Here is a 13496-nt window from a genome sequence, read left to right on the forward strand (position 1 = left end):
TTTGTTTCCTACTCCTGTGACATATTAAGCATTAGGACACCAATTGTATCAATTTATTTTCTCCAGGTATAATAATTGCATTCTCTGCTTCCCCCTTTGATTGTATTGGGATAAGTCATAAAAGTAGGTTGATTAACTAGTCTTAATTGTTTTCACAGGTATATTCTGTTTCAAAACGTGCAAGTTTTCATTTTATTTTCCAGATTTGTGCTAGGACTCTGGGCATCAGCACTGATTCCCACCAGCCAATTAATCATCAGTGTAACAATTGATGTAGTGTGGCTCCTAATAGGGTATGTACTTGAGCAAAATACTGAAAAATTAAATTGACACTGTCGGCTTGTCAATTGGTCCAGTGACAAGCAATGCTCCATTCAGGTCATCTGATGGCAACGATTGGCTAATTGCATGCTTTCTACGTGGCCATTTCAAAGAGAGCCATTAAACAAGAAAAATGAATTCCGCACAAAATTGTTACTTAACGCTGAACACAGTACCTTGTCATCCAGTATGTCTACTATCATGGATCTATGCCTGCATTAATACAAACTAATTACTTCCACTATTGGAGCATTATATTGACACCAATCTAAGCTATGCTTTTTAAGTACAGTGCAAAACAGAAAAGCCCATTCACAGTCTGTGATGGGCGTGATTGATGTTTTTAAAAAAAAAAGCAAAAGCAAACTGAATTTCCCCAAGGTGTAACTTTATATGCACAATATCTTATAATGTAGCATTGTTAACCATAGGACCATACTGAAGCTTACACTTTTGTGAAAGTTCTCAATGCAGTGGATGTGATTAACACTTTTTTCACCCAGCATTCACAGAATCACAGTGCAGAAGAGGCCCTTCGGCCCATTGAGTCTGCACCGACACGTGAGAAACACCTGACCTACCTACCTAATCCCATTTACCAGCACTTGGCCCATAGCCTTGAATGTTATGATGTGCCAAGTGCTCATCCAGGTACTTTTTAAAGGATGTGAGGCAACCCGCCTCCACCATCCTCCCAGGCAGTGCATTCCAGACCGTCACCATCCTCTGGGTAAAAAGGTTTTTCCTCACATCCCTCCTAAACCTCCTGCCCCTCACCTTAAACTTCTTCCCCCTTGTGACTGACCCTTCAACTAAGGAGAACAGCTGCTCCCTATCCACCCTGTCCATGCCCCTCATAATCTTGTACACCTCGATCAGGTCGCCCCTCAGTCTTCTCTGCTCCAATGAAAACAACCCAAGTCTATCCAACCTCTCTTCATAACCTATATGTTTCATCCCAGGCAACATCCTGGTGAATCTCCTCTGCACCCCCTCCAGTGCAATCATATCCTTTCTATAATGTGGCGACCAGAACTGCACACAGTACTCTAGCTGTGGCCTCACTAAGGTTCTATACAACTCCAACATGACCTCCCTACTTTTGTAATCTATGCCTCGATTGATAAAGGCAAGTGTCCCATATGCCTTTTTCACCACCCCACTAACATGCCCCTCTGCCTTCAGAGATCTATGGACATACACGCCAAGGTTTCTTTGTTCCTCAGAACTTCCTAGTATCATGCTGTTCATTGAATACGTCCTTGTCAAATTACTCCTTCCAAAGTGTATCACCTCACACTTTTCAAGGTTAAATTCCATCTGCCAGTTATCTGCCCATTTGACCATCCCGTCTATATCTTCTTGTAGCCCAAGACACTCAACCTCACTGTTAACCACCCGTCCAATCTTTGTGTCATCTGCAAACTTACTAGTCCTACCCCCCACATAGTCATCTATGTCGTTTACATAAATGACAAATAATAGGAGACCCAGCACAGATCCCTGTGGTATGCCACTGGACACTGGCTTCCAGTCACTAAAGCATCCTTCTGTCATCACCCTCTGCTTCCTACAACTAAGCCAATTTTGAATCCACCTTATCAAATTACCCTGTATCCCATGTGCAATTGCCTTCTTTATAAGTCTCCCATGTGGGACCTTGTCAAGGGCTTTGCTGAAATCCATATAAACTACATCAACTGCACTACCCTCATCTACACACCTGGTCACCTCCTCAAAAAATTCAATCAAATTTGTTAGGCATGACCTCCCTCTGACAAAGCCATGCTGACTATCCCTGATCAAACCTTGCCTCTCCAAGTGGAAATAGATAACTCTCCTTCAGAGCTTTCTCCAATGGTTTCCCTACCACTGACGTGAGACTCACTGGCCTGTAGTTCCCTGGCTTCTCTCTACAATCCTTCTTAAATAGCAGAACCACATTAGCTGTTCTCCAGTCCTCTGGCACTTCCCCAGTGGCCAGAGAGGAATTAAAAATTTGGGTCAGAGCCCCTGCGCTCTCCTCCCTTGCCTCCCTCAGCAGTCTGGGACACAAATCATCTGGACCTGGAGATTTGTCCACTTTTAAGCCTGCCAACACCTCCAATACCTTGTCACTCCCTATATCAATTTGCTTAAGAACCTCACAGTCTCTCTCCCCGAGTTCAATACCTTCATCCTCATTCGCTTGGGTGAAGACGGATGTGAAGTGAAAATATTGAGTGAGATTATTTCTCAGCAAAAGAAAACGTTTGAGATTCGGCGAGCATTTAGTTGACTTTGTAAACCAACCCTAGAGAGAGATATTTTACTATAAAACTGACGTGAAAGACAACCATCAACAGACTGTCACTTTTCTCCCTCGACACTTTCTCCTATTGACAACCCTAGCTTGTTTAAAACTGTTACCTAACTGCCTGATCACATTTCTTTAGGTTGGATTCAAGTCTACCTTTATCTCTATCTTTCTGGCCATCAACATTTCTTTATCCAGAGCTCAGTTCTGAATAAAGTAGTTGTTTTGTGAGTCGAGTCCTCCATACAACAAGTGGCCAGATCAGTGAAATTGTGCTTTGATAACCATAGCTTCAATACTGGCCCATCATGCCTTGGTTGTTTTTGTAAAATAGGGCACCTAAAATCAGGTGCAATATTGTAACCGAGATCTAACTAATTAATGGCTTTTATACTTTACACTTCTATTTATAAAACTGGGATTCTATATGCTTTATGTAACTGTTTTATGAGCTTGCCCTTTCACTTTTAATTTGTGTGCCTGACTGCCTAAATCTCCTCTCGTGTTCCTTTTGAAGTATTATCACCAGAGCCCACTGTCTTATTCACTTTTAGTTTCACTTTTTTCAGTATTGTTTGTATATTTTCATAAGATCATTGGACATAGGAACACGAGGCCATTCAGCTCCTTGAGCCTGCTCTGGCATTTAATAAGATCGTGGCTGACCTTTAGCCCCATTAGTTTTCTCAGTTCTTTTTCTTGAGTGAAGGTGTTTGTTTTAAAGCCCCTCCCTCCCTTTTGCCTCTTGATTTTCTACTACTTTTGGGATGCTTTTTGTGTCTACTGTGAAGGCAAATACAAAATACTTGTTCAAAGTTCCTGCCACTTCCTTGTTTCCCATTATTAACCCCCCAGTCTCATCTTGTAGCGGACCAATGCACACTTTAGCTACTCTTTTCCCTTTTATATACTTGTAGAAGCTTTTACTGTCTGTATTTATATTTCTTGTTAGTTTTCTCTCGTACTCTTATTTTTGTTTGTCATCCTTTGCTAGTTTCTAAAATTTTACCAATCTTCTAGCCTACCACTAATCTTCGCAGCACTGTTTGCCTTTTTCAATTTGATACCAATCTTAATTTCCTTAGTTAGCCACGGATGGTGCATCCTTCTCGTAGAGTCTTTCTTTCTCAGTAGAATGTATCTTTGTTGAGAATTGCGAAATATCAGCCACTGCTTTCTCTACCTTTTAACCTATTTTCCCAGCCCACTTTAGCCAACTCTATCTTCAGATCCTTGTAATTGCCGTTATTTAAGTTTAAGACACAAGTTTTAGGCCCGTATTTCTCGTCCTCAAAGTGAGTGTGAAACTCTACATGTTATGATCACTCTTGCCTTGAGGATCCTTTACTATTAATTCTGGGTCAGTAATTCTGTCTCATTTTGCATTGCCAGGTCTAAAACAGTCTGTTCTCTGGTTGGTTATAGAATGTACTGTTCTAATTGTCCCAAATACACTTCAAGAACTCATCCACCAGGCTACCTTTGTCAAATTGATTCGTCCAAGCTATGTGAAGATTAAAATCTCCCACAATGATTACAGTACCTTTATTACAAGCCCCCATTATTTCTTGATTTATACTCTGTCTTATGTATAGCTGATATTAGGGGGCCGATAAACTACTCCAGCCAGTGACTTCCTTCCTTAGCTATTTCTTATCTGAACCCAAACTGATTCTATATCTTGATCTTCTGAACCAAGATCATTTCTCACTACTATAAGTATCTCATCCTTTATTAACAGAGCTACCCAACATCCTATTCCTTTCTTCCTATCCTTCTAAAATGTCAAATACCCTTGTAACCATGGGCTGAATCTTCTGGCTGATGGGCAGGTGGCGGAGCCCGCCCATCAGCGATTAAAATGTCGCGAGTGTCCCGATGTCAGCGCGCGGCATCGCGATACTTAGCCCGGCGGGCACGCTATGCTATGTAATGGTTATCATTACCCATATTGCTATCCTACATCTTTAACTTTCCAACCCTCCCCTCACTGTTTAGTTTAAAGCCTTCTCTACAGCCCTAGTTCATTTCCAGCATTATACTCATTTGTGTAAACAAATTCATTAAAGAGTGCATTGAACTTAAAATCTGTTATTCTTTGTCCTCTGTATGAGCATTTTTTCATCTTTGGTTTTACGCTTTCTTTGTTCTTTTACGTTTTTGTGTTCATAGATTATGGTAGCTATTAGTCTTTCTTCATAGACTCCATTTCAAGTTTCATGTCCATCTTAAACACTCTTGTATTCAATGGTGCTGCTGTTTTTTCTGTATTCTTTTATGGGATGTGGGTGTCGCTGGCAAGGCCAGCAGTTGTTGCCCATCTCTTATTGCCCTTGAAATGAGTGGCTTGCTAGGCCATTACAAAGGGAATTTAAGAGTCAACCACATTGTTGTGGGTCTGGAGTCACATGTAGGCCAGACCGTGTAAGGATGGCAGATTTTCTTCCATAAAGGACAATAGTGAACCAGATGGGTTTTTACAACTATCAATGATGGTTACCAATACTGAGGCTAGCTTTCAATTCCAGATTTTATTAATTGAATTTAAATTCCACCAGCTGCTATGGTGGAATTTGAACCCATGTCCCCAGAGCATTAGCTTGGGCCTCTGGATTACTAGTCCAGTGATATTGCCACTATGCCACCATCTCCCCTACATGGTTGCTTCCATAAGTGCTCCCTGTGTCTTTTGTTCCAGAGAGTGCACTGTTTAATATCTGAACATACTATAGTTTTCGTGAAGCTACTAATGTATATAATATTTTGTAAAATATTTTTCTTTTAAAATAGAGGTTTAGTCTGTGGGTGTGTATTAATTGGATTAAAGCCAGCTAGTCTGGGTGCTTTGATATGTACTAGCTTGATATAGAAGAGAGATAGCGTGCATTTGCATTTTTTAAATAGATCATTCATGAAGTGGGGTGAAAACTTGACGCCTGTCTAGAAGCTACCAAGCAATATGTTTATATTACTACTAAAATTGGTACGATGAAAGGGGTTTCATTGTTAAAAGGTAAAGTTCAAAGATACTGGTGAGACAATGAGAATTTGAATTTAATCTGTGGTGGTAGATATAACTTCAGTATTTTTCAGGTTTGCAGAGCAGAGGCAATGTGAGATCAAAAGGCAGCTGCAAACCTCCAACTGGCTCCACAATGAAAGGGACCTCATTTTGAATTCGTAAGGTGAAAATGCTTTACCTGGTGTTTGGTTAAGTCTATGGGTTGCTGATGCCTTAATGGAGATTAGTTTGGGAATTTGTTAAAAGTTATGATATTAATTTGTAGCCATGTGTATATGTATTTTTAACGTGTAAATTAATAAAATATTTCAATTAGTTTAATGTAAAACCTCAAGAACTGATGGTCTGATTCCTGAATTTAGAAAATTATAGGTTATGACAGTTGTTTAAAGTTTCCCTCTAGTGTTTTTTAATAACTCCACTTTACCAACTGCATCGGTCATAACAATAGCATAACCTGGAGCATAACAATAATGGCCCTTTGTGATCTGAAGTGAATATCTTTAATATGTGTCCTCATGTCCTTCTTCAATCTTTCAGTTAGCATAGTTAAATAGGAAGGTAAGGGCAGATTACATTGCTTTATTTTACAGCCAGCATATGAATGTACAAATGGATGGTTATACTCCAAGCTCAATCAGACTGATCCAGTGGTTATGGTACTTTAACTGCAACCCAGAGGTTGAGAGATTGAAATTGATTTTGCATCATTCTAGTGGAAATATGCAGCAGTTCTGGCATCATCTGTGGAGAGAAACAGAGTTAACATTTCAGGTCTGTGACCTTTCATTACAATCATTCTTTTTTATCTAGATTTCCACCATCTGTAGGATTTTGCTTTTCAATCATTCTGGTAATTTCTGGTCTAGTATGTGGAAAAATAACCACAAAACCTCCAGATTGTCATAAAACTCCAACTGGTTCACTTATTTTCTTCAAGGCGTGGAGCCTGCCACCTTTATCCTACATGTGCATCTATTCTCACACTGTGCTTGCCTCTCAATGCCTTCAATGGCAAGTTCAATAAGAAGAAAATTGAACAGTACTATCTACATTGACCCAAATATTGTATCTGGATAAGACTATGGCAACCTCAGCTGAGTGAATAATCCCTGCAGTGTCCTTTTCACCAACATCTATGGGTTGGAGCTCAGGTTTGTCTGTAAAATAAAGCACTTGGAGAGCTGGCCATAGACTAGTTAGGCAGCAACTTGATGGTTGTACTCGCACAATCATATTCCAGGCTTCTCGATCACCATTGCTCTTCCCTGGCTATGCCTTGTCCCAGAAATAGAATAGACCCCCCCAAGGTGGGAGCATTGTGATAGACAGTTGAGTCCGTAGTCCTTGGCATTACCTTTGTACCCTATAAAATCCTTACCATGCACCCCCTCCCTCATGGACTATTGTGTGCAGTTTTGGTCTCCTTACCCAAGGAAAGGCATCTTTGCCCTAGAAGAAGTACAATGAAGGCTTACTAGGGCTAGTTCCTGGGATGAAGGGTTGCCCTATGAGGAGAGATTGAGTAGACTCAACCTACGTTTCCTGGAGTTTAGAAGCATGAGAAGTGATCTAGTTGAAACATATAAAATTCTTAAGGGGCTTGACAGGATAGATACTGAGAAAATGTTTCCTCTGGCTGGGGAAAAGCCGAGGATCACAGAATAAGGGGTCAGCCATTTAGGACTGAGATTAGGAAAAACTTTATCACTCGATAGGTTGTGAATCTTTAAAATTCTGTATCCTGGAGAGCTGTGGATGCTTAGTTGTTGAGTATCTTCAAGTTAGATTGACAGATGTTTTGGGTGCAAAGGGAATTGGGAGATTTGAGGATAGTGCAAGAAGGTGGAGTTGAAGTAGAAGATGCTTGAAGTGCCAAATGGCCTACTCTAGCTCCTATTTCTTATGTTCTTTGTGTAGTATGCTAATTGGGAGACTTCAGGATAGATTTAACAGCCTCAAACTGGGCATCCATAAGGTACTGTAGGTAATCAACAACAGAATTATATTTTATGTCAATTTGAGAGATCATGGCCCAGCATTGGATTACCATCCAAGCCAGGAAATCAACCCTGGTTCAATGTGTGCATTCCAAGAGCCGACACTGCAATTTAAATCAGAGACTTCGAATGGTTCTAACTCTCTTACCAGGGTAGTTACACAGGAAAAGTTAGAAAGATTAAAACTACTTCTAACTCCTGGGTAACTATAGTACTGACTACCCTCCTGAAACCTCCAATACTGACCCCCGGACTGACCACCTGATGCCCACCCACCCGCCCATTATACGCCCCCGGACCCATCCCATCTTACCTTACACACTTGCCTTGTTCCTGGCTTCTCAAATTGGCTGGGACCTTTAAACTTACCTGCTTTGCAGCAGCTAGTGCTGTAAGAAGGGGGCATGGCTTCACTTTCCTCAATGCTGCTACACTGCACTGAAGGCCTCGGGAATCAGATTGCAATTGCCACTCTTCGAAGTTCATGTTTGAACATCTTGAATCTGTCTTCGGCACCTGCCCCAGCACTGAAAAAATCTCTGATCAAAGTCACAAATGATATCCTCTATGACTTTGGCAATCATGCACCATCACCTCCCTCCCTTGTTTTTCCTTTCTGCAGTCTTTGACTTGACTGACCACACCATTGTTCTTCTCCAATGCTTCTTCAAAGTCTCCATCTGAGCAGGACTGCTCTTGCTTGGTTTTACTCTGACCTATCCAATCATAGCCAGAAAACCTCCAGCAAAGGCTTCTCCTCACCCCAACATAATCATCTCTGGAGTTCTCCAGATCTATCCTTGGCCCAGTCCTATTCTTCCTCCACATGTTGCCCCTTAGTCACATTAGCTGAAGACATGATGTTCAGTTCCATTTGTTCGCTGATGGCACTAGGCTCTACCTCTCCTCCACTTTTCTCAACCCTTCCACTGTCTGTGATAGCAGCCTGGTTGTAAGGCATAACTATAGATAGGCCGCTATTTTCTTAAACTAATCATTAGCAAGACCGTTACCACCCCCACACCCTGTTTCCTTACCAGCAAATCTCTAACCACTGTCTCAACCCAAACTAGACCATTTGCAACCTCAACTTCCTCCTTGAATTCAAGCTGAGCTTCTGACTATATATCCACTGACACCTCTTTGACATCACATATTCCTGCCCCTTCCTCAGCCCATCACAAATTGCAGGTGAAATCCTCATCCATGCTTTTGTCGCTATTTGAATACTCCTGGCCAGCCTACATCCTCCATCCTCAATATCTGCAATCATCGAAAACTTTGCTGCCTTTATCTTACCCTGCACTATGTCCCAATCGCCCATTACCCTGTGCTCGCTAGCTCACATTGGTCCCAGTCTACTAATGCCTTCATTTTAAAATTCTCATTGTGTTCCAACACTTTCCACTTATCTCTGTGATCTCCGACAATCCTTCAACCCTCTGAGAACTATGCATTCCTCCAGCTTCTATCTTAAATTTCTCTGTGCCCCAGAGCCTTAAGCTGTGGATTTTCCTCACATAACTTCTCCATCTCTCCCTCCTTAATATATTCCTTAAAACCTACCTCTTCAAAGCTTTTAGTCATCCCTTCTAATAATTCCTTCTTTGCCTTTGCAAATCACCTTGGGACATTTTACTATGTTAAGGATAAGTGCAAGTTTTTGGAGCCCTGCCATGTATAAGTGAGAATGTTGGTGGGCAACCAGTGAAATTGATGGGAGACCCCAAGGGAAGGCCCAACAACAGGCAGAGGAGGACCTCAGCTTTGGTACACCTTGTCACTGCATCTCACCCTTTCAAACTGCAACTCAAGGAAAGCACCTGAAGGGAACAGCTAATGAAACTGAGTGGGGATCAAATGCACAGAGCATAAACAGTCAGGGAAGGACTTTCAGTGAAAGAAAAGGCAGTTATTTCCATCCTAAGATCTGGCATTTGAATAAAAGATGCTTGCAGAATATTTAATATATTTTCAGCCAGTGGGGATGACTTCATAGAATGTGCTGCAGACATTAGGTTGTGTGGAGATATACACATTTATGTGGGATATTACATGTCAAAATGTGATTGAAGTGGTGCTTTTTGTGAAAGGGACCATCATTGTTTAACTTATTTGAGGGGTATAGACAAAGGAACTTGTACTTATAATGAGCTTTGAATGAAATGCACAGCTCACATAACTTAATAATACATCACATATTTGACATGGTCAAGCTAAGTTTTATGACCATTTCTACTTGTTCAATGAATATTAGTTTCACTGTGATTAATGTAGTCGTGGATAAAACCTTTGACAGGTTCACCCATAGCATTGCAATCATGATATTCCTAGATTTCCCAGTAGGGGGCATTTAATTATAATTTAGACTTGGGCTTGGATTTTCCCAGCAACAGGACATTTCCTGGCTCCATGAACCTGACCTGGGAACAAGAGGCCCAGAATGTTGTATTTTTGTTTTCGGGGACGGTGCCCCTGGGACAAGTGTGGAGGCAGCCAGGCACGGAGGTGGGCTGGGTGGAATGCCTGCCTTGGTACCCCAGCGTGTTGAAGATATTAAACAAATTATTAAAACAAAACACAGCTCTCATCCCTTACACTCCCTAAGCCTCATTCTATGCCATCCCATGCCTCCCACCCACCCCACCATGACTCCTCATATCCCTTATGCCAACTCATGCTCTCCACTCATCCCCGAGGCTCTTTATAGTCCCTATGCCACCTTAGTGCCAACTCAAGACAGTCCATTCCCCCCACATGCCACCCTTTGCCCTTGCTGCCTCCATGCTAACTCGCCTAGTATCCACCTTGAGCAAACCTCGGGAGCCATGCTAACATAAAATGAAGTTTTGTGTCTTTTGATGATGTCACTATTTCAAAAAAAACTCATTGACAAAAATCCATTCAATATATTTAAATTTCTTCACCTAATCTCTTAAATGAACAAACGTTTCTATCCTATGACCTCTTGGGCTTGTCAATCAAACTGCTCACTATTGTAAAATCAGTCATACCGCACAAATCTTGACATGATAGCCCTCCAGCTTATGTCAACAGATAGTGTGAAATAGCAGGCACTTTTTTAAAAACTCCACACATTTCCAGCAGAATTAAATCCCTTGACAACTTGACAGTTCTTTGACAGATTTAACAGTTCCCATGAGTTATGCACTTTTTATGTACAATCATGCCCACTTTTAACAATCCCAAAATGCACCAGACTACTCGCGCAGGCTGCTTTACCTCTGTGCATTTGATCCCCACTTAGTTTCATGAGCTGTTCCCTTCAGATGGTTTCCCCGAGTTGCAGTTTGAAATGGTGAGATGCAGTGACAGGGTGTACCAAAAGGTGTCCCAGGACCATATTCAAAGGAGGATCTTAACTTTCCAAAAAGGCACCCTGGCTATCCAAACAAATCCACAAGGCTCAGACCTGCTCCTACCAGGTCTAATCTACACATTTTGGGTTTCAGACACCTACCAAAATCACATGAACTACCAATGTATGATTTAGAATCCGCCCCCATTCCAATCCCTGTGAAAATAGCGGAGGCTGGGTTCGGGGGCTCAACTTCTGGATTCAAGCCTCTGTTGGCATTTTCATGCTGATGAAAAGCCTCTCATTTTTACGCAGATGGAAAACCTAGTTGATTTTTTTTTTCCACATAATTATGTTACATTATGTATCTACTAATTGAGAGTTTTGATTCTAACACTTTGTGCTAGACTGATGATGATTTTCATCTCAACTGCTTTCAGACATGAATGTCTTACTAAACTTGACAGCTCTTAGATATTGTTAGGAATGAGGTTTCATGTAGAATTCATTGGGAAAATCTAGGTTTGATATAAGAAGACAAAAATAAAATACTGCAGGTGCTTGGAACTTGAAATAAAAACAGAAAATGCTGCAAATGCTCATCAGGTCTGGCAGCATCTGTGGAGAGAGAGAGAATTAACATTTCAGGTCTGTGATCTTTCATCAGAACTGGGGACAGTTGGAAATGTAAAACAAAAGGGAAGATCTGTGATAGGGTGGTGGGCAGGAGAGGTTAAATGTCAAAAGGGCCCATGTTGCAAGAGCAAAGGGAGTGTTAATGGGACAAGTTTAAAAAAAACCAAAAGATATGTCTAGAGGAGGTGTGAATGCCAGGATCATGAATAGCTGCCATCCGAAAACAAAGAAAAGGGAAAAAAGAGAAACAATACAGAGGGAAAAAAACAGCAAAGAAAAAGGAAACAAAATGGTGGCACAATTAAAATCTCAATTTGTTGAACTCAATGTTGAGTCCAGAAGGTTGTAAAGTTCCCAATCGAAAGATGCAGTGCTGTTCCTCGAGCTTGCGTTGAGCTTCATTGAAATACTGCAGGAGGCAGAGGACACAAAAATTAGAGTGGAAACAAAGTGGAGAATTCAAATGACAAGCGATTGGAAGCTCAGGGTCACATTTACAGACTCAAGGCAGTTGTCCAGTCTTTGCTGTCTCAATCTGGGGTATACTAAATCAAAAGTAAATCACCATGAAGGAGTGTTTGGGATCTTGGACAATGAGAAGGGCTGAGGTAAATGTGCAGGTGTTGCTTCTCCTGCACTTGCATGGAGAGGTGTTTTGGAAAGAGGTGGGTGATGGGGGTGGTGGCTGACGAGTAACTCCTGCGCTGTCCACAGCAAGACCTCTGTTGTTATTTGTGCATGAGAATGTTCGTTTTGAAAGTCTACTCCTTAACTTAAGTGAATATTTTTATATAATGTGTAAGAAACCAGTTTATTCCCATTTTGTTTTGTTTATTCCAGTTTCATTTTTTTGTTGAGCCTCATTTACTGTAACTGAGAAGATAAGGAATTCATTGTGTATTTTTTATTTCTGTTAGACTGTTGAACATATCTTTTGATTTTCTATTAGACTGTGGATTGGAATTACAATGGCTGCAGTTTGAAGGACATGTCCACTGGAACATGATGAGAGATATATACAATGTTGCAGTCCTGGAACGAGTGTGCCATGAAAGACAAGATGGTGCCGGAAAGGAGTGCTAGACCAAGGGAGCTGTCTGACAGCATTTTAATTGGCTCCTAACCAGGTGACCAAGTTTTTTGTGTGAGGGCAGTGCAGCTGAATAGCTCTTAGCCTGAAAGTAATAAGACCTAAAACTTATCTTTCCTGTGCGTAAGATTCCAATAATCCTACAACACGAAGCTCCTGGCCTGCAAAGAGAAGACATCTAAAATCACTTTTCCTCATATCTCCATAACCTGCTCTCTCTCTGAGGAAACCTCTATAAAAAGGAAAAGGGGAAAACCACTGTTAGAGACATTGCAAAGCAAGTTCTCAACCAGTGGACTAAATACGAAAAGTACTGGGAGACCACCTTGTGTCATCAACAAGAACTGAAAGGAATTTGGAAGACATCGATCAAAATCAATCCATCGAATCCTGTACTCTGGATTGGTGCTATTGAACTGTTTTATCCCACCCTTAAAATCCATATTTTATGTGTCATGTGTCTGTGTGTCTGTGTATAGGGATTTAAGAAGGGGGTAGAGTTCAAGTTATAGTATTAGAAGTTAGCAGTTAATATTTCTTTCTTTTGTCACTAGTTAAAGACAATTTGTTCAATAAACAGTAATTTACTTATTAAGTTTACAAACCTGGTGCTCGAATTTTGTTAACCTAAATTAAACAGTTAGGTAGAGTTGGCGCATTCTGGTGGTTTGATCAAACTTTTTCACATTTGTCGTGGCTCGGGGAGAAGTGGGGCTTGACATTGCAGCGCACTATCCCCAGTGAGTCAAGACAAAGTTTGGGGGCTCGTCTGGGATATTTTGGAACAAAAGACAACGACATTTGGATATAGA

The 13496-nt window shown here is 41.1% G+C and overlaps 1 long non-coding RNA gene across 1 annotated transcript; it reads left to right on the plus strand.

Annotated features, from left to right (window-relative positions):
• Positions 1–88: 88 nt before the first annotated feature.
• LOC144696680 (uncharacterized) lies at positions 89–13288 on the plus strand. Its single transcript, XR_013580224.1, has 4 exons — positions 89–123; positions 204–293; positions 11399–11606; positions 12512–13288. It is a non-coding gene; the product is annotated as an uncharacterized LOC144696680 (long non-coding RNA).
• The last annotated feature ends 208 nt before the right edge of the window (positions 13289–13496 follow it).

Source organism: Cetorhinus maximus, chromosome 22 (assembly GCF_964194155.1).
Source record: "Cetorhinus maximus chromosome 22, sCetMax3.hap1.1, whole genome shotgun sequence".
Taxonomy (NCBI): Eukaryota; Metazoa; Chordata; class Chondrichthyes; order Lamniformes; family Cetorhinidae; genus Cetorhinus; species Cetorhinus maximus.